This window comes from Pseudorasbora parva, chromosome 1 (assembly GCF_024679245.1).
Source record: "Pseudorasbora parva isolate DD20220531a chromosome 1, ASM2467924v1, whole genome shotgun sequence".
NCBI lineage: Eukaryota > Metazoa > Chordata > Actinopteri > Cypriniformes > Gobionidae > Pseudorasbora > Pseudorasbora parva.
In genome coordinates, this window is record NC_090172.1 from 67,212,309 (window position 1) to 67,233,336 (window position 21,028).

General features: G+C 40.2%; 1 long non-coding RNA gene across 1 annotated transcript; it reads right to left on the minus strand.

Annotated features, from left to right (window-relative positions):
• Window positions 1-3,472: 3,472 nt before the first annotated feature.
• Window positions 3,473-20,743, minus strand: LOC137080892 (uncharacterized). Its single transcript, XR_010906348.1, has 3 exons — window positions 20,663-20,743; window positions 20,189-20,222; window positions 3,473-5,010 (listed from the first exon to the last, which is right to left on the minus strand). It is a non-coding gene; the product is annotated as an uncharacterized lncRNA (long non-coding RNA).
• Between the last annotated feature and the right edge of the window lie 285 nt (window positions 20,744-21,028).

Sequence of the window (21,028 nt, forward strand, 5' to 3'; positions counted from 1 at the left end):
CAAATTGATTTTGTTTTCGTTTTTTCCTCTTAAAATTTCGTTCGTTTCTGGTTTTCTTTTTCGTTCCTTGAACCTGTTCAGAGCCATGCTTAGGACATTACATAACCGATGACCTGTCTGATGATAGGAACATTTTTAGACAGTGTTGTATGATGTATGCACAAGCTATGTTGATCTGCAAATTTAGTATGTGCTCAGGATCTGTGAATATTACACTTTTTAGAGCAGATGTTTGTCAGTGTTGGTCGCCCACCTGCAGTGTTGCACAATATCATCTACAGATGTTTGTGTAGACAAACTGATTCAGCAAATAGTATAATTTTAACACTGACGAACCCAACACAAAGTTCAGTCAGATTCTTCTCCAGTATGTGGAACCACTGGCATTCTATCTTATATGCAAATGTGAGATATCGTGGACATTTTTTTTGTTTTGATTTGCTGTGTTTGTATTGGTTTTAAGTTTGTGTTTTTGAACCGTGTGTGTCCTGAATAAAAGTTTTAATTGATTGATTAAAAACAAGCTAATACCCTTCAGTGTTCCAAACACAGGAAGTTACTCTGGCAAATACACACCTACAGTCACGTGTAACACAAATCTGACACTGGTTGTGTAACTATAACACATAAGTTAGTAAACGGTTTCAACAGACTTCTGTGTAAGAGGAATAACACATCAGCTGAGTTACAGGTAACACAAAATGTTTAGTCCTCATATAAACACTGAGATGTGTTAAGAAACGACACAGGTTTTGTTAAATTTGACAACATGTTGTCCCTGAGCGCACACACACACACACACACACACACACACACACACACACACACACACACACACACACACACACACACACACACACACACACACACACACATTACATGAGTTAAAATCTGCACAACATTTGTTGCCCCTGACGTACACATACACACAAACGTTTGTTTTTGTAAAATGCGGGGACATTCCATAGGCGTAATGGTTTTTATACTATACAAACCATATTTTCTATCAACCCTACACTGCCCCTACCCCTAAACCTACCATAGGTTCCTGGCGTCATCATGCAATGATGCCACTATGCATTTCTTTTATGGATTTTTATGCATTTCTCAGTGTCATGTTAAATCAAGGAAACCTTCAAATAGAAATAATCTGTGTCAATGCATATAAACAATCAAATAAAGCTATTTGCCTGAGTGCATTTGCTGATTACTGCCTTTCATTCACTTAAGTTAATGGTGTTTGTGTTCACAGTTAATTCATTTATCCTTCACGTCGGATTCAACAGAAAACTTACACATTTTTAAGAACATTACAGGCACTGATCAACAAATGCGGATATGTTCTTTATGCCTAAAGAAGTAGCTAGAACGAGGAAACCAACTCCTTTTTATTGTGCTTATAAACTCCATGATTTAACATATAGCCTAATCCGCACGCGCAAAACTATAGTATTTTTTTTCTTCATGTTTTAATAAAATGAAGGCCTATTTAATAAACCAGTTCACTTAAGTAAATTGTGTGTGTGGTTACAGTTTCATCCGCATACAGACATGCGTAAACATGGACATGTTACATGTCTAAAGTAGCCTATAGGAACAATAAACCTTATATCTTATAGACTTATACATTTCAATTAACAACTTAAAATAATTTGCATGCACAATTAACTACAGTAGCCTAAAATTATTTAAATCTCATTACAAAAAAGTTTTTTGCAGATTTTAATAAAATGTTATTTAATAACAGTAGTCATAATAAGTATATTTCCAGTAGCCTACGTGCCTCAGACTTGCGTTGCCAACTCAATCTTTCTCGGTAATCCTTGGCAAACTTCGACAGCTGGTTGAACCGGCTCTCTCTGTTCTTTTGTAGTCGGACGTGCTACTTCGGCTTTTGCGTCTTACGTCATCAACCCGGAGCTACGGTTCGATTCAGTTCTATTAGTGAACCGGCTCAACCGTTTACTTTTTAGGTTTGTTTTGATTGTTATTTTGGCCTTTGGACACCCTGACGAGATGCTCGCCCTCTTGTGTACGATTACTTAATACATTTCTATTTTCTTGGTTGTATATGTTTGATTATCGACCGGAGTGATTCGGTGCTGGGATTCCAAACCACAACCCATTTTCATCTTATTATGCCCGGTTAGCGTGTTTGTTTTCTTCACCTAGACTGTGGGGCATAATACGCGGGGCTGCAATGCCGTCAGACCGAACTATCAAGACTTCCTCCTGCGACTGTATATCTGGATGCCTGTCAACCGCTCAGGTAAATTCAAATAATGTACAACATACAACATCGCTGTGTAGTTAGTTAAAGCTGTAAGGCCCTTTGTTCAAACAAAGGTGCTTGTTGTCCAAACTGTTGGTTCCCAGGTTCTGATTCAGGTTTTCCGTCACTTTCCCTTTCCATTCTACCACATGTATGTGTGCTTGTGTGTATGATTGTGTAGATTAGTTATGTGTTTGTGTTTTAGTTAAATAAACTTTTTTGTGCACATTTGTAAGAGTTGATTATGGTCTGCTTCTAAATAAATGGTCGCTTTAATGAATCGATAATGGCTATGAGCTAAGAAAGAGTTATTTATCTGTGGCCACAGAAAATATCCTTTCTAAAGAGTTGATAGACAGTACAGAATGTTCGCTGGACAAACAGATTATTTTGTTGTAATATTAATTTAAATACATTAAGTTAATTTGGTTAACTGAGCCAAATTTTCATTGTTACTTGTAATGAGTTAACATTAATTATCAATATTTCCCCTTTGAGCTATTTTGTTACATATATGGTGGAGATGTAGCCATTCGTTTGAAACATTTGCTTGCAAGCAGACCCAGTAATCAATCTTGTACATTTCTGATGAGTACCATGAGTTTTATTAAAATTCATATACATGCATACCCGTTTCTGACAAAATCAGATAAAACTATAGCTTGAATGCGCCTGTCTATGAACGCTAGAAAGTTTTTCAATGCAAAAATACGTTTAAATAGTACAATTAGAAACCTGATTAGCAAAGAAATCAATCTAATTTCATTAAGAGTTAAATCAGTGCTTGTGTGACAATTGTGTAGTGTGTATTATCAAAGACACGATAGAGACACGCAGACATGTACTTTTATTGAGTGCAGAAATCTTTAATGTTGTAATAGATATTTTGGTTATATTATTTTACTGTTCTGACGTTACATCACAGAACAGTAACATTTAAATCACAATGTCAACCGAAATGGTTGCCTGTAGAATTCCACAAGACATTAACAGAATAAATATCCAAGGTCATACAGAACCAGAAAACCAAGAAAATAATGTTCGATTGAACATGCAAACAGTAGCTCATAAAAATGTAATCTATGAAAGACTATTCATAAATAAATGTAAATTCTTTGTAAATAAATGTTTTAAAAAATTGACCACTTTTATCACTATTTGCTGAATTTGTATGAAAAACTAGCCCTGAAAGCATTAGCAGATGCCCAGAAGATAATCCCAGAAGTTGTAAGTGTATACCATTTATAACTCAGAACACCTGCTTGTGAAGACTACACACTTTTTGTGTGATTAAATGCACACACACGGCAAAACCCCAGTTAAAGTTAATGAGATAATTAAGTGATTAATTGAATGATGATTGAGCATTAGTGATTAACACATGCTGTTAACAAGCAGAATCACTAAAGGAAAAAGTCTGCATTTTTAGGTCACCATTATGGTAATCAGTGTTTGCTTTAGTTGGAAAAAAATAAGTACGGAAATATAGTACGGATAAAATAAATTGCCAAGACAATTCAGCTCATAGTGGTGCGATTGGAATGGTGGCCCCAGAATGCACTGTCCATGCTTTTTGATCATCACTATTGTTGAGATTAATACACTGATTACTCTGATTATACTGAAAATGGCAAGCCTTACGCTGTAAAGTCTGCTATAATCAACGAGCTAAACCCAAATCAGAGAGACACAAGATGATTATTATGTCAAAACATATCCAAAAACATATGATCACATTTTCTCTTGGTTGATCTAGTTACTATAACCAGTAACCACAACCAGAGAAAGTCTGATGTTATAAAGTCAAGGGTCAAGAGCCCAACTAAAGCAAACACTGATCTCCATAATGGTGACTTAAACGGGTGACTCTTTCTTTCAGTGATTCTGATTCTTCAGAACTATTTTAACTATTACTGGTTTGTAACTCTTCGTTAATAATGTCTCTGGCACTTTTAATTTCATCCAGAGTCTTCTGAAATGTAACTGCCGTTTTTCTCATTCGATGAATAAATCTCACAGTTTCAGATTTGATTTCTTCTTCTCTTCTCTCAATTTCTGATTGATTAATTTCAGAGATCTCTATTGAATCATTAACAATACTGTAAATATCAAGAGGAACAAATACAGATGTGATTACTACACTTAGTTTCCCAATCGTTTTGAATATTTTGGCAGTTTTTGCAACCACATCTCCAATTGTAGATGCAATTCTTGTAAGGCCTGCAACGGTTTTCAAGGATCTCACACTTGTTATTATTATTTTATTCTGAGCAGAATATGTCTCCTCCATCTCCTGAAGCTTTTCCATGGTGTTTTTAATTTTATCCAGATGCTGAATTATTGGGTTGACCGTGATTACAAAATCATGGGTGATTATCTCAATAATCTCACGCAGGTTTTTCTGCTTGACCATGTTAGTGACGTTAGATGCTGCACCTGTTACTCCTCCAGCTACTCCAGCTACTCCAACAGCAGTGAGAGCTAAAGTAGTACCAAATGTGAACGGGGACAAAAACAGACCCACTAGTAATGCAATCCCTCCCACTACTCCTGCAGTTGCTCCTACTGTTGATCCAACCAAACTGCCAATTGTAGTGGCTTTGTGCACCGTTTCAAGCTCATCAGTGATGGTTTTCAGATCCTTTATTTTATCAGTGAGAGGTTGATGATGTTTGTCACATTCTGAATTCAGTGCCTCAATGCTTCTTTGCAGTTCATCATGAAGAGCTTCAAGTTCCCTGAAATATCAAAGTTTAAACTTGACCAAAATGGCTTATTTGTTAACATAAATAGTGAGTATGTGTCTAAAAGCAGATTGGGACACTATGGAGGCTCAAACGTGCAGGAATGAACGGACGAATGAACAAATCATTTTTAATTTATTCCAAAATGTATTTTTAAATTACTTTTTCCTTTATTATTTTCTCTATTTATTTGTAAATTTATGAATAAATATAAAATAAATGAATGCATAAATAAATAAATAAATAAGTGAAAAATACATTATTTATTTGTAACTTCAATAATGTATTTTTTTACTTTATTTTTATCTTATTTATTTTATATGTATTTATTTTCATGTGTATTGATTTCCATATTTATTTATTTATTTATTTATTTATTTTTGTGTGCAACATGGAAATAAGGGAGGTGGTCATTGCGTACCTCCAGTGTATCATTATTTGAGAGATCTCAAAAAGATCAGGTTTTTTTCCAACATAAAATACAAAAAAAAAAAAAAAAAAAAATATATATATATATATATATATATATATATATATATATATATATATATATATATATATATATATATATATATATATAATAATAATTGGTGGCAAGTGTAACAGTTCAAGTTTCTCACGGTTTGGTACATATTGTGGTTTTAGCGTGGTTTAGTATATGTGAAATTACTATCCACAAGAATAATATTTAAAAATATATAATAATATAAAGCTCTCAATGGCCTTGCACCACAGTATATAACTGAGATGGTAGCTTTGCTTCAGCCATATAGGACTATTAGATCAGCAAACCAATTTTAGCTGGAAGTCCCAAGGACACGGTACAAACACTGGGGTGATGTGGGATTCTTTTTCCGTAGCTGGGCCCAGACTCTGGAACAAGCTCCCTGCTGATTTACGTATAATCGCTGACCTGGTGATTTTAAAACTCATTTATTTAGACTGGCTTTCAATGTTTAGCAGTTGCTGTGGCATTCTGTGTATTCTATTGCTGTTGGTTTCTTTTTTAAAATGTTTTGTTGTATTAGTTGTCTTATTATTTTTATTGAAAAGCACTTTGGTTCACTTAATGTGTTGTAAAGTGTGTTCTATTTTTACAACCAAGATGGCGGCGCGAGTATATCGCGAGGCTCGGGTTCTCTCCAGATTCTGCAATTTTGCGGTATTTATCTTGCTCATCTCGGGTCTGTTCGTGCAGAACAGTTGTGCCTTTACATCGTACACCCGATGTGAGCTTCTGGACATCGGTTTGCAAATTTCCGACAGTTTTATGGACAACCTTCGACTCCTTCCTGAGATCGCCAGAACACCCGAGGCCATGCACTCTACCCGGCCGGGCGGAAGTGCTCGCAGGCGGCGTCGAGATCGTAAACAAAGGCGGGGAATGCACGGAGGACTAAGAGATAAGCTAAGAGCTAAACTAAAGCTCACACCACATCGGCTCTCTTTACCAAGCATTTTCCTTGCCAATGTACGGTCGCTGGTGAACAAAATGGAGGAGATTCGACTCAGCATCACATACAAGAGACTTTTGAACTGTAACATCCTAATCTTCACGGAAACATGGTTAAACAGCGGAATACCGGACAGCGCTATTGAGCTAGTGGGTCGCCACACACTCCGGGCGGATAGAACATTAGATGGCTCCGGTAAGACCAGAGGTGGTGGACTGTGCATTTACATTAACAAAGCTTGGTGCACACATTCTGTTATTATTGGGAGTCATTGTTCAGTTAACCTTGAGTTTCTCATGGTTAACCTTGTTAACCTTGAGTTTAATCTTGTTAACCTTGAGTTTAATGTTAACCTTGAGTTTCTCATGGTTAAATGTAGACCGTTTTATCTACCGCGGGAGTTCACTTCCACCATTATAACCGCAGCCTATATCCCCCCGGATGCTGATGCCAAGCTTGCTATGAAATAACTTCACGCAGCCATCAGTAAACAAGAGACTGCTCACCCAGAAGCTGCGTTTATTGTTGCTGGGGATTTTAATCATTCAAACTTAAAGTCAGTGCTACCGAAATTTCGCCAGCATGTTTCCTGTCACACCAGAGGAAACAAAACCTTAGACCATGTTTACACAAACATGGCTGGAGCTTACGTTGCGACACCCCTCCCCCACCTGGGACAGTCAGATCACCTTTCTTTGTTCCTCACCCCCAAATATGCACCCCTCATCAACCGTGTGAAGCCATCTGTGAAGACCATCAAGGTGTGGCCTGCAGGGGTAGACTGTGTACTCCAGGAAAGGTTCCTACACACAGACTGGAGTATGTTTGCTTCCCAAGCCACCAGTGGCTCTCACATGGACATTGACCAATACACCTCCTCTGTACTGGATCATATCAATACCACCATTGACAATGTTACAACCCAGAAGCAGATCACCACATACCCTAATCAGAAGCCATGGATGAACGGGGAGGTGCGACTCCTGCTGAAGACTCGCAACACGGCCTTCAGATCAGGAGATGCACAAGCCTACAGCACAGCCAGAGCAAACCTGAAGAGGGGTATCAAAAAGGCCAAGCACTGCTACAAGCTAAAGATAGAGGGACATTTTTCCAACTCTGACCCTCGACGCATGTGGCAGGGCATTCAGGCCATCAGTGACTACAAACCCACCCACTCCACTCGCGCAGCCACAGATGCCAACTTCCTGAACAAGCTAAATGACTTTTATGCTCGCTTTGAAAGAGACCACAGAGAAACTGCCACCAAGCTCAAACCCTCAGCTGACCACCCACCAATCACACTCTCCTCTACAGATGTCTGCAATGCACTGAGTCGGATCAGCGTGCACAAGGCTGCTGGACCAGACAACATCCCTGGACGTGTACTCAGGGCATGTGCGCAGCAGCTCGCTGGGGTCTTTGCAGACATTTTCAACCTGTCTCTTGCCCAAGCAGCTGTACCAACATGCCTCAAATGCACTTCCATTGTGCCAGTGCCAAAACACTCTAGCCCGACGTGCCTTAACGATTACCGCTCTGTAGCACTCACACCCATCATCATGAAGTGCTTTGAGCGGCTGGTCCTGGCACACCTAAAAGATTCTTTACCACCCACATTGGACTCAAACCAGTTCGCCTACCGTAGCAATAGGAACACAGAGGATGCTGTTGCCATGGCACTGCACTCTGTGCTCACACATCTGGACAATAAGAACACTTATGCACGTATGCTGTTTGTTGACTTCAGCTCAGCATTCAACACTGTCATCCCAACCAAGTTAATAGCCAAACTGGGAGACCTGGGCATCAACACCTCAATGTGCAACTGGATTTTGGACTTTCTGACCAGCAGACCCCAGAATGTTCGATCAGGCTCTATCTGCTCCACGTCCATCACACTCAACACTGGTGTACCACAGGGCTGTGTGCTTAGCCCGTTTCTCTACTCCCTCTTCACCTCTGATTGCAAGCCTGTGTATGGATCTAATTCCATCATCAAGTTTGCAGACAACACTACGGTGATTGGTCTCATCAGCAACAACGATGAGACTGCCTATAGGGAGGAGATCCAGCACCTGGCCACATGGTGCACTGAAAATAACCTGCTCCACAACACCACCAAAACGAAGGAGCTCATCGTGGACTTCAGGAAAGACTCAAGAGGCACACATGACACCATCCACATCAATGGAACGGCTGTTGAGCGTGTCTCGAGTTTCAAGTTCCTGGGGATCCACATCTCGGCAGATATGACCTGGACAACCAACACCTCCAGCCTGGTCAAGAAGGCTCACCAGCGCCTCTTCTTCCTGAGGACACTGAGGAATAACCAACTCTCCTCGACTATCCTGGTGAACTTCTATCGCTGACGAAATAGAAAGCATCCTGACCAACTGTGTTACAGTATGGTATGGGAGCTGCTCTATTGCAGAGCGCAAGGCACTGCAACGGGTGGTGAAAACAGCCCAGCGCATCACAGGGACTCCACTACCTGCCATCGAGCACATGCAGAGGAAACGCTGTCTGCATCGAGCTCGCAGCATCCTTAAAGACTCCTCTCACCCAGCCTACAGACTGTTTACTCTCCTGCCGTCCGGCAGACATTTCAGGTCCCTCCGGACCAGGACCAGCAGACTAAAGAACAGTTTTTTTCCAAAAGCCGTCTCTTTGCTGAACTCTAACCCTCGCTGACCCAACTCCCCTCATACATGGCTAACTCTCCTCTCCCCCCTCACATCTGCCTTTACTTCGTTTGCACTACTGGAATGTTCATTTGCACTACAGACTGTTTAAAGGGTAACTAAACCCCTGTTCACAGCCTAACTCCGCCCTCTGGCAATATTTGAAAAATGCTGCAAAAGTGGGCAGAGCCCAGCGGAGAGAGAGGGGACGAGACGAGGGCGGCGCTGAGCGGGGGGCGTGCACCTGAGACCCGTAGTGACAACTTGTTTGACAGTTGTCAGACTCGCAAAGATGGATAGTGACTGGAGTGAGGACAGTAGTTTTGCAACAGAGCAGTCATCTAAAGTAGAGGACTTCTCTCCACCACCTTCACCTGAAGTGGAGGAGGGTGAAATGTCTGTAGACACAGAGTTTGTTGGCTCAAACTGCTATAACTCCCGATGCATACGATGCTTTCATTTATTCATTCATTCATGCTAGCGAAGCAGCAGCGCAAGAGAGAATGAGATCACTAACTAATCTATGAACACTGAACAGCCATATCCTTATACTGAATGCCACTAAAAAAAAATCACAGGACCAATAAGTTCAAACCTAATAGCCTATTAAAACAGATTTCCTCATATTAAATATTCCTCATGCATTAAATAAAAGTTAGACTACATACGCCGGCAGTCTAGCACGTTACGGATTTGTTGTTCATTACCACGGCAACCATTTGCGTGTCAGGGTTTGTCTGAAAGCGTCTGAGGTATGAAAATGATCTGTAGACATGACAGGTGGCAAAACTATCAGAAGAAAAGCTTAACATGTACTTACAACTGCATTATATATCTGTATTTTCTTCATTAGAATGTTGAAAGCAAGTGAAGAGAAAGTTTCATTCATAATGTTTCTACTTCATTTAACATGAGCGCTCATACTGGACTGAAGCCGTTCTCATCATGTGATCACGGAAAACATTTCTCAGGGCGTGGTGAGCTCGTGCAAGGGGCGTGGATAGTGAGCCGTTGGAAGTACTACGTAACGAAGTACCATAACGTCCAATAGGAAAATTCAACTGCAGTAGCCACCGTTCAACCTTAAGAGGGCAGCACTAAGACGTTTTTATACCATATATTATAGAATTTAAACACTTTAAACCCAACTGTCAAAACATTTACTCGACTCAATGAACAATAATAATAAAGCTCCATTCTTGCAGATCATTAACTAAAAAAAGTTGTTCTAGGGTTTAGTTACCCTTTAATACAGCGACAGCTGTTTACTTAAGCATCTTGCACTACTCCACCTTAACTTGAATATGCTCATTTGCACTATATCATACATTGCTACACTGCTCATCTTAATCTAACTTATTGTACACATTGATTCTATGATCATATTCATAGTACATATTCACCTGTATAGTCTGTTTATAGTAATAGTTATCTGTATATTATATTTATATAGCACATATTAACCTGTATATTCTGTTTATAGCAATAATCATCTCTATTTATATCAGTACATAACCATGTCCTGCACTTATTCAACCACTGTAAATACTGCACTTTCTACTATTGCACTTCTGGTTAGACCCAAACTGCATTTCGTTGCCTTGTACCTGTACTTGTGTAATGACAATAAAGTTGCATCTAATCTAAAGGGCTGTGTTGAAGCCATTTTCTATGGAAGCAATAATGTTTTAAGTTCATTTAGTAATACCCGAGAAAACCTGTGTTGCAAAGAAATTGTAATGTAAACAGTTAACCAGCGATCTAGTATAATGTAATTTGATTGGCTGTTAGATTTAGCATGAAAGAAATAGAACCCCGCGAATTAGTCAGAAGCATTGGACTTTGGAGCAACACAGTCTTTTGACCTACACGGAACGGCACAGTTAATTTGTAAGAAAAGTATATCCTAAGTTTTGTTTTTATGATTTGCGATTCATAAATAAACAGTCAAACGAAGAACCTTGGATTCAAGACTTTTATTCACTGACGTTTTGTGTTGAGTACAAAAGAACTTTAAAGTCCTAAGCTAGTGAGTAAGCTTGTTGCACTCACATTAAAGTCAAAAGACTGCTCGACGAAACCGAAAGACGAGCCGCGTGAAAAGATCGCTAAAGAAAAAGACAGCCACACGTGATGACGGCGAGCTAAACGGCCGGGCGGATTTTATGGAAACCTGCTAGTGGCAGCTAACAATAGACCAATACGGAGGAAAACTGCGCCACAGCAAAAGAATACTAAAAGAAAGCCAGAGGTGGCCTACCTATTGAATCGTCGGCTGAATGAAACTTTCCCTGGAACAGGTCTGATATTTTCTTAATGTCTTTCCTGACGATGCGTAAGTTAACACTATAACCTTCATCTAAAAGTGACAGTAAGTGTTCACTGGATATTTCATTCTGGAAGTCATAGAGCTTTAAATAAATAAATCCCGCACATCAGTGACTCTTTTAAATGAGTGTTTACAAGAAGACTAGAAGCCGTGGACAATATTAGGAATTGTGACAGTTTTGCGTGAAGATTTTTAAAGTGACATGACATGGCAGATGAAAGTGCAGCTGCGTGTGTTGACCAAAAGAGGGCGCCAAAGCCCACAGAAAAGGCTGTAGAGGAGAAACTACAAAGGCTGAAAGGAGAACGCAGGGGAAAGTTGGCACAAATAACCAAACAGAAGAATGATTTAGTCAAATTGAAGGAAAATGAACACAATGTTGATTTCATTAAAGATGAAGAATTGCTAAGGTTTGAAAGATGCTTAAGACAGTATGAACGGATTAATGAAGAGTTGTGTGAGTTAATTAATGAAGATGACAAGAAAGCAGATCAAGATGCTTATGAGAACAGACATTCGGAATTTCAGCGGTTCATAGAAGATACAAACAAATGGATTGCAGATGTCCTAAAGAATGAGACAGATGATATTAAGCCACAGGATAGTGTATCCGAAGCTAACTCCGTCGTAAGCCGCACTTCCAGTACTAATTCTGCAATGCTGAGAATTAAAGCTGAACGTGAAGCACTGTTGGCAAGAGCTGCAGCAATGAAAAAGAGAGAAGCAATAGAACAGGAAGAAATTCGTTTGAGAATTAGAAAAGAGCAATTGGAGCTTGAAACTGAGCTTGCTGCTTCAGATGCTAAACTGAAGGTGTACGAAGAATTTGAAGATGCTCATGAATCTAAACATGATTTATTAGAGCTACCTTTAGGACCCAGATTTGAACCACTGATGCGTAGACAAGAAAAACACAGTATAGACCATTATGTGCGTCGTGGAGCTGGTAAGACGTCCCTTACATACAATCCAAAGCCAGCCACTCAAGTTGGTGCTTCAGATGGAAGAAAGTCACCATCAAGGTTTGATGCTGTCAGCAGCACGCCACATCTTAGTCATCATGATCACACTGATTTTTCTTCAGATAGCCTTCACGAAGTGTTGCAGCGTCAAAACGAAGTCACTGAGATGCTCATTAAACAACAGAGTTTGTCTCAACTCCCTCAAAGAGACATATCAACGTTTACAGGAGATCCTCTGACTTACAGATCTTTCATAAGGTCATTCGAGCATGCTATCGACAGTAAAACAGACAGTCATCAAGACCGGCTGTACTACCTCGAACAGTTCACGAGTGGAGAGCCACTTGATCTCATTCGAAGCTGTGAGCACATGAAACCTGAAAGAGCTTATACAGAAGCCAGAGAACTGCTTGACCGTCACTATGGAGATGAAATGACCATCGCTACAGCTTATATCAAGAAGGCTATGGAATGGCCTCAGATACGGCCAGAAGACAGAAAAGGATTGAAGGCTTTCGCTTTGTTCTTGGTTGGATGTTGTAACACAGTGAATGATGTGGACTACATGGACGAAATGAACAACCCCACCAACATGAAGTCCATTTTATCCAAACTTCCATTCAAACTGAAGGAAAAATGGAGAAATTATGCTTATGACATTCAAGAAAGCACAAGAAAAAGAGCCAGATTTCCTGATTTAGTGGAATATGTGTACAGACAAGCAAAGGTTGCCAATGACCCGCTGTTTGGAGATATCCTGGACTCCACTTCAAGTAAACAGACCAACTCAAAAAAGCAACCAAGTATTAGAAAAAGTGAGTCTAAAAGAAGCAGCTTTGCTGTGAATGTGTCTGCTACCGAAAATAATGTCAGTAAAAGCCAACCTGAGAAGAAACCTTTTGCAATAAAGTCAGCAAGTGTTTTTCAAAGTCCCTGTCTTTACTGCCAGAAGAACCATGCACTGAATGCGTGCAACAAGATTCGAGAACAGCCTCTGAAAGAAAGAATTCAGTTCTTAAAAATGAACGGCCTTTGTTTCGGGTGTCTGACGGCAGGTCATATGTCCAAGGACTGTAAAAAAAGGGCCTCTTGCCCAGATTGTTCATTCAAGCACCCAGCTATCTTGCACGTTGTTAAGGAAGACACTTCACCAAAAAACAACAGTGCAGACGACGGGACACAAGACACGAGTGAAGTCACAAGTGCTCTCGTATCTGCAGGGTGCAGAGAAGGTGACTATACTGGGGCCGGGAACAGTGAGCGTATTCTTCCCATCGTACCTGTGCAGATAAAACACAAGAAAGACACAAAGATAATCAGGACCTATGCTTTCCTGGATCAAGGAAGTACAGCGACTTTCTGCACCGAAGAATTGGCGAAGAAGTTGAATATGCGAGGCAGAAAGACAGAGTTCCTGCTTCGTACTATAGCGCAAGAACAGAAAGTGGATAGCTATGAACTTACCGATCTGGAGGTGTGTGGCTTAGATGAGCAAGACTACATTCAGCTTCCCAATGTGTATACTCAGCCAGATATACCTGCAAAAAAGCCCAACATCCCACAGAAGGAAGATTTGGAAAAGTGGTCTTACCTAAGTCGAGTCCATCTCCCAAAACTTGAAGCAGAAGTTGGTCTGCTCATCGGTGTCAACGCGTACAAAGCCATGGAGCCATGGGAGATCATTAATAGCCGGAACGACGGACCATATGCTGTGAAGACCGCTCTTGGCTGGGTCATCAATGGGCCAATCAGCAGATGCCAAGAGAAGGAATCAGATGGTGGCAAAAAACAAAGTTTCCTTGTCAACCGTATTTCTGTAATAAGCATTGAAGATATGCTGATGAAGCACTACAATGCAGATTTTCCAGAAAGAAGATGTGAGGACAGACGAGAACAGTCACAACATGATAAACAGTTCATGCATATGGTGACTACATCAGCCCAGCTTGTGGATGGTCACTTCCGCATCAAGTTGCCTTTGAAGGATGACAAGTTGAAGATGCCATGCAACCGTGGTATTGCTGAACAGAGGCTTAACTCTTTGAAGAAGAAGTTAAGTGGGAATACAGACTTCTTTCAAGAGTACAAGGCTTTTATGGACAACATACTGGAAAAAGGCTATGCAGTAAGGATTCCAGAAGAACAGTTGATTCGCAGTGATGGAAGAGTATGGTTCATTCCACACCATGGGGTTTACCATCCAAAAAAGAGGAAACTCAGAGTCGTCTTTGACTGTGCGGCAACTTACCGAGGTGTGTCGCTAAATGATCAGTTGTTGCAAGGACCTGATCTAACTAACACCCTCATCGGAGTGATGTTGAGATTCAGACAGGAGCCTGTCGCCATGATGGCAGATATAGAGTCAATGTTTTACCAGGTGCGGATTCCAGACACGGACACAGACATGCTACGCTTTCTCTGGTGGCCAGGTGGTAATCTGAATGTGGAAGCAGAAGAGTACAGAATGTGTGTGCATTTGTTCGGTGCAACATCATCCCCTAGTTGTGCGTCATATGCATTAAGAAGAACAGCGGAAGATGCAGCATCAAAAAGTACCCCAGAAGCCACTCAGACAGTCCTCAAGAACTTCTATGTGGACGACTGTTGGAAGTCAGTAGCCACAGAAGAGAAAGCCGTTGCTCTTGTGAGGGAGCTGATGAAGTTGTGCTCCAGTGGTGGTTTTCATTTGACCAAGTGGGTTAGCAACAGCAGAGCCCTGCTGGGCTCCATTCCTGACCATGAACGAGCTGCGGAAGTCAAAGACCTCGATTTGGAACATGATAAGTTACCAGTGGAACGGGCATTAGGCATGCAGTGGTGCACAAGTTCTGACAGCTTCAGGTTCAAAATAAATCTACCGGACAAGCCATGTACAAGACGGGGCATTTTATCTGTAGTCAGTTCGGTGTATGACCCAATGGGTTTTTTGGCACCACTCCTACTACCTATCAAGCTAATTTTAAGAGATCTCTGCCAAGAGAAGAAAGGTTGGGATGAAGAGATTGATGAAAAATCATGCCGGACATGGAAGAAGTGGCTGACGGACTTAGACAAACTTTCAGAACTCAGTCTTGACAGATGTTTCAAACCCTCTGCATTTGGGCCCACGAACGCTGCTCAAATTCACAATTTCTCAGACGCTAGCCAAGATGGATATGGTGTTGTGTCGTATCTCTTGCTGACAAATGACCGAGGTGAGAAACATGTATCATTCTTGATGGGAAAGTCCAGAGTCGCTCCACTCAAACAGATCACAATCCCAAGAATGGAGTTGACAGCAGCAATGGTTGCAGTCAAGATCGATCGGATGTTGAAAGAAGAACTTGAAGTTCCTCTGATAGAGTCGGTCTTCTGGACGGATAGTACAACGGTACTAAAGTACATTGAAAACGATGCCCTTCGCTTCAAGACATTTGTAGCCAACCGAGTCTCTTTTATTAGAGAAGCAACTGCATCTTCTCAGTGGAAGTATGTCAACACCTCACAAAACCCAGCTGATCAGGCTTCAAGAGGTTTGAAGATCCAGAGCTTCATGGAAAGTAAAAGCTGGTTTCAGGGGCCTAGTTTTCTGCGAAAGGAAGTTGAATGGCCTGAACAACCTGAGCAATGTCCTTACCTTACTGAAGATGATGTTGAAGTGAAGACATCTGTTGCAGTGTCATGCACAAACTTGAACGAGTGCATAGATCCACTGAACCAGCTTGTTGAGTATTACTCCAGTTGGCATAAGCTGAAAAAGGCGACAGCCTGGATTTTGCACATCAGAAGGACGTTGCGGTACCTGAGCGAGAAGAGAAAAGAGTTTGAGCAGAACATACAGCAGAATGAGAACGATCCAGAAAAATGCAGATCTATAGTTGAACAGCAAATGGTGATGTGCAAAAAGAACATAGAAAAAAGAATACTTACCATGGAAGATCTATCCAGAGCTGAAATTGAACTGGTTAAATACAGTCAGAGACAAGCTTACATGGAGGAGATAAAAGCTTTGCAGCCAGCAGGCTCCCATGTGAAAAAGAACAGCTCTATCTTCAAACTGGATCCACACTTGAAAGATGATGTGTTGAGAGTAGGAGGACGTTTGAACAGATCGGCGATGCCTGAGGAGGCCAAGCATCCTGCCATTCTGCATAAAGAGCACAGAATAGCTCACCTCATTCTTCACCACATCCATCAAGATTGTGGACATGGAGGTAGGAACCACATCTTAGCCATATTGCGACAACGGTATTGGATACCAAGAGCCAATGTAGCAGCAAGAAAAGTGATTTCAGAGTGCAACCTCTGCAGAAGACTGCATGCAAAGGCAGGAGAGCAGAAAATGGCAGATCTGCCACAAGACCGTTTGCTCCCTGACAAACCACCCTTCACCAACACGGGTGTAGATTATTTTGGACCTTTCGAGGTCAGAAGAGGACGTGCAAAGGTTAAGCGTTATGGAGTGCTCTTCACATGTTTAACTGTCAGGGCAGTGCATATCGAAGTAGCCCATTCTCTCGATACCGATTCATGTATTAATGCCATAAGACGCTTTCAAGCCAGGAGAGGTCAAGTGTCAATAATTCGTTCCGACAATGGCACAAACTTTGTCGGCGCTGAACGAGAGCTGCGTGAGGCATTGGCAGAGCTGGATCAGTCTCGTATCAATGAAGTCATGATGAGAAAGGGTGTGCAATGGATTTTTAACCCGCCTGCTGCATCTCACTACGGCGGTATCTGGGAGCGTCAAATCCGCACCGTGAGAAAAGTGCTGACCTCTGTTGTGAAGCAACAACTCTTAGAAGATGAAGGACTACACACTCTCTTGTGTGAAGTTGAGAGCATCATAAATGGGAGACCTTTAACTACAAACACAGATCACCCCAATGACCTCGAGCCACTAACGCCGAATCATCTGCTCGTATTGAAAACACAGCCTAGTTTTCCCCCTGGTGTATTTGCTAAGGATGATATCTATGCCCGCCGGCGCTGGAGACAAATACAATATATGGCGGATCTGTTCTGGCGAAGGTGGACTCACGAATACCTACCGCTTCTGCAAGAGCGGCAAAAATGGCTCGGCTTAAAGAGAAGTTTCAAGGTTGGGGATGTTGTCCTTGTCGCAGATTCGTTCCTGCCAAGAAACTCCTGGATGTTAGGCAGAATCATAAGGGTGATGCCCGACTCCAAAGGCGTTGTTCGAAGTGCTGAAGTCCGGACGAAGACCAGCATCATTCAAAGACCTATAACTAAACTTTGTTTGTTGCAGGGAGAAGACTGAAGATAGAAAAGAAAGAATCGATTAGAATAGAAGTATTTAGTTGTTAATACTTTCAAGTAAATGTTTACCTTTTTTAAGTACTTTCCTGTGAAGAGAAGAAGATTCTTTTTAAAAGGAGTTGAGAAAGTGTTAAACGTAAGAGTGTAAATGACTTCAGTTTAAGTTTAAGTTGATAATTGATATGTTAAGGCCTAGTCAATTAGGGACCGGGATATGTTGAAGCCATTTTCTATGGAAGCAATAATGTTTTAAGTTCATTTAGTAATACCCGAGAAAACCTGTGTTGCAAAGAAATTGTAATGTAAACAGTTAACCAGCGATCTAGTATAATGTAATTTGATTGGCTGTTAGATTTAGCATGAAAGAAATAGAACCCCGCGAATTAGTCAGAAGCATTGGACTTTGGAGCAACACAGTCTTTTGACCTACACGGAACGGCACAGTTAATTTGTAAGAAAAGTATATCCTAAGTTTTGTTTTTATGATTTGCGATTCATAAATAAACAGTCAAACGAAGAACCTTGGATTCAAGACTTTTATTCACTGACGTTTTGTGTTGAGTACAAAAGAACTTTAAAGTCCTAAGCTAGTGAGTAAGCTTGTTGCACTCACAGGCTGTATAAATAAATATTGATTGATTGATTGAGTATTTGGTAACAGATTTTTTAATCCCAGTTTGCCTGTTTTTATTTTATTTATTTTAATTGCTAAATAAACATTTTAACTTAAAAATATCAGACTTTGTTTTAGCAGTTCATGAATTACTTTATTTATTTTCCTATTTTTACATTTATTAATAGTTTTTGCAGGTTTGGTCCTCCAAGGTCTAAGAATGAGCAATATTCATAACCTTTGTTAAAGCTGCTTTGTTAAGGTTTTGCCTGAGTGTCGCAATATCTGTTTGAAACCTGTATTGCAGCTATGTGTGATGTGAATATCTGTGCTAGCCTGACATGGTCATACACAATTGACCGTGAATATGACCAACTCAGAATATGAGTCTGATGCTCCATTGGGCTGTGATTATGGGGTGTGTTTCCACCGAACCAGGAAAGACCTCGATGGACAGACCTACAACCAATCAGCAACGGAGCAACGCATAACCTTAGCTGTCAAATGTCAACAGAACTCGACTGTACTGTGTTGCCAAGTCTGCGGTTTTCCCATGGGTTGTTTTCCATGTCCACGGGTTGAAGCGACCTCTATTATGGGATATATAGACCCAGGAATGCCAATTTTAGCAGGAAACCTTGCCAAAATAACACATTTTACCTCCCAAACGGCACTTTTTTCCCCAGAGATCGTCGAGTGAGCACATTGAAGCATTAATTGAGCTATTCGCCTCGCCAGACATTAGACAAAAGACTGCAAACGTGTCTTCAGGCCAACAAAATGATTTGATAAAAGCATCTAAAAAACTTGGTCTTAGAAAATGTTTCATACAATTCATAGTTTTGGACATAACAGCCTCAGATTTTAAATAAAGCATGACCACACTTGTGCCTTCAATTTAGTTGTAGTTATAAGTTGTTATACTACGTTCACATAATATTTTTATACATGAAGAAAAATATTTAAAATATTTACATTGTTTATTTTTATGTTTTAGATTCAGCTGTAAAAGTGCTGGCTTTCTAAATATATATTGGTTATGTGTATATTCAGAATAACGTATGAGCAGCTGTCTTTTTACTATGAGTATGTCTAAGTGCTCCATTTGCCAAATCAGGTTGTGACAGGCAAGGGGTTAAGGATACACAGAGCCCTTACCAACATGATCGTCATTTCAAAAAGAAATAGTGAAGGTGAATACAGATACAAACAAGCTCTCCGTTTAGGAGAGAACAAATTCAACCCAAGCCCCTTTGATGACGTGTATGATTACGTTACTGTTGATCATCTGTCCGTCATCGTCCCTGATGATTTCATTGGTCAGTTTCTGTTCAGGCATAATTACTCCTCTATGGATCAAGTCCAGACCGAACCGCCCGAGCTCAAATGTTGTGGCTCCTCAGCGGTGCATGAAGCTCATGTTTTGAGGAGTGTGTGTGGCTGTCAGTCATTCACCGCACCCATATCGATCTTCTGTTGATAATCTTTTGCTTTTGACTCCTGGTGACTCTCCAGTTGTCACTGATTATGTCATTTGGGCCTTTGATTTTAGATAATTTAACCAGAAAAAGTTACGGACTGCAGCTTTAATTAAAAATACAATTCATTGATTGTTCAATTTTGTTTAATTATTTTGGTTTTAATTTAGTTCTTCAACTAAAGTTAAAGGTATAACTTTTAAGTTTTAAATGTTAAAATGAACTGAAATGAATGAATGCTTATTGGTGATAGTTTAAGATAACGAATTTAACCAAATGAAGCCTTGTTGAGAAGTGTATGTGCTTGTATTGATAATATAACGGATAGTCAGTCGATTATAAAGGTAATAAAGATACAAGAAAAATCAAAGCTTTGAAAAAATAATGACTTACTGCTGAGACATCTCGTCTGGTCGAGTCACTTCACCTGTGTTGGACATAAAGCATTTTCAAAGATCACACTAACAATTCAAAACTAACAGTGCTGTGCCTGTGACAAACTAGCTTATGTGATGATTTATTTAATGTTTTACAATAAGGCATACAGATATTACATTTACATTTATGCATTTGGCTGACACTTTTATCCAAAGCGACTTACATTGCATTCAAGGTACACATTTTACATTATTGTCTGTTCTTGCTCTCCCTGGGAATCGAACCCATGACCTTGGCATTGCTAGCGCCATGCTCTACTGGTTGAGCTACAGGGAAGCCACTATACAGACAGGCATTTCACGCTAGTGTTGTGATTGAATATCACTTTTTTAAAATAAGTAAGTTTACAGAAAATGTATTTTAATGGTTTACTGGAAATGTAATTTATGTTAGAAAGTGAAAGGATTTTAAATGTAATTTCAGACTCACGCTTCACTGAAGAATGATGTCAAATACTGTGATCAGAGTCACTGCTGCTTAATAAAGTGGTGTGTAGTCTATCAAACTCTAAAGAGAAGGATGAGAACAAATCAAAACTGCAATGTTTAGTAACCTATTGAAGAGTTGACACTGAACTTCATATTGTAAAATATTATTGACTGCTTCCGTATTGTTCAAGAATTCAATAACCAAATATCACAAACTTACATTAGATTAGAAAGTCTGGTTTGTTCATCTTTTTTTAAATTAAATAGTTTACTATATACTCATCAGGGGTGTATTCCAGACAGCAAGGTTATCTTACCGTCTCACACACCCTGAACTCTCGGTTGATTAACCCAAAACTTTGCTTAC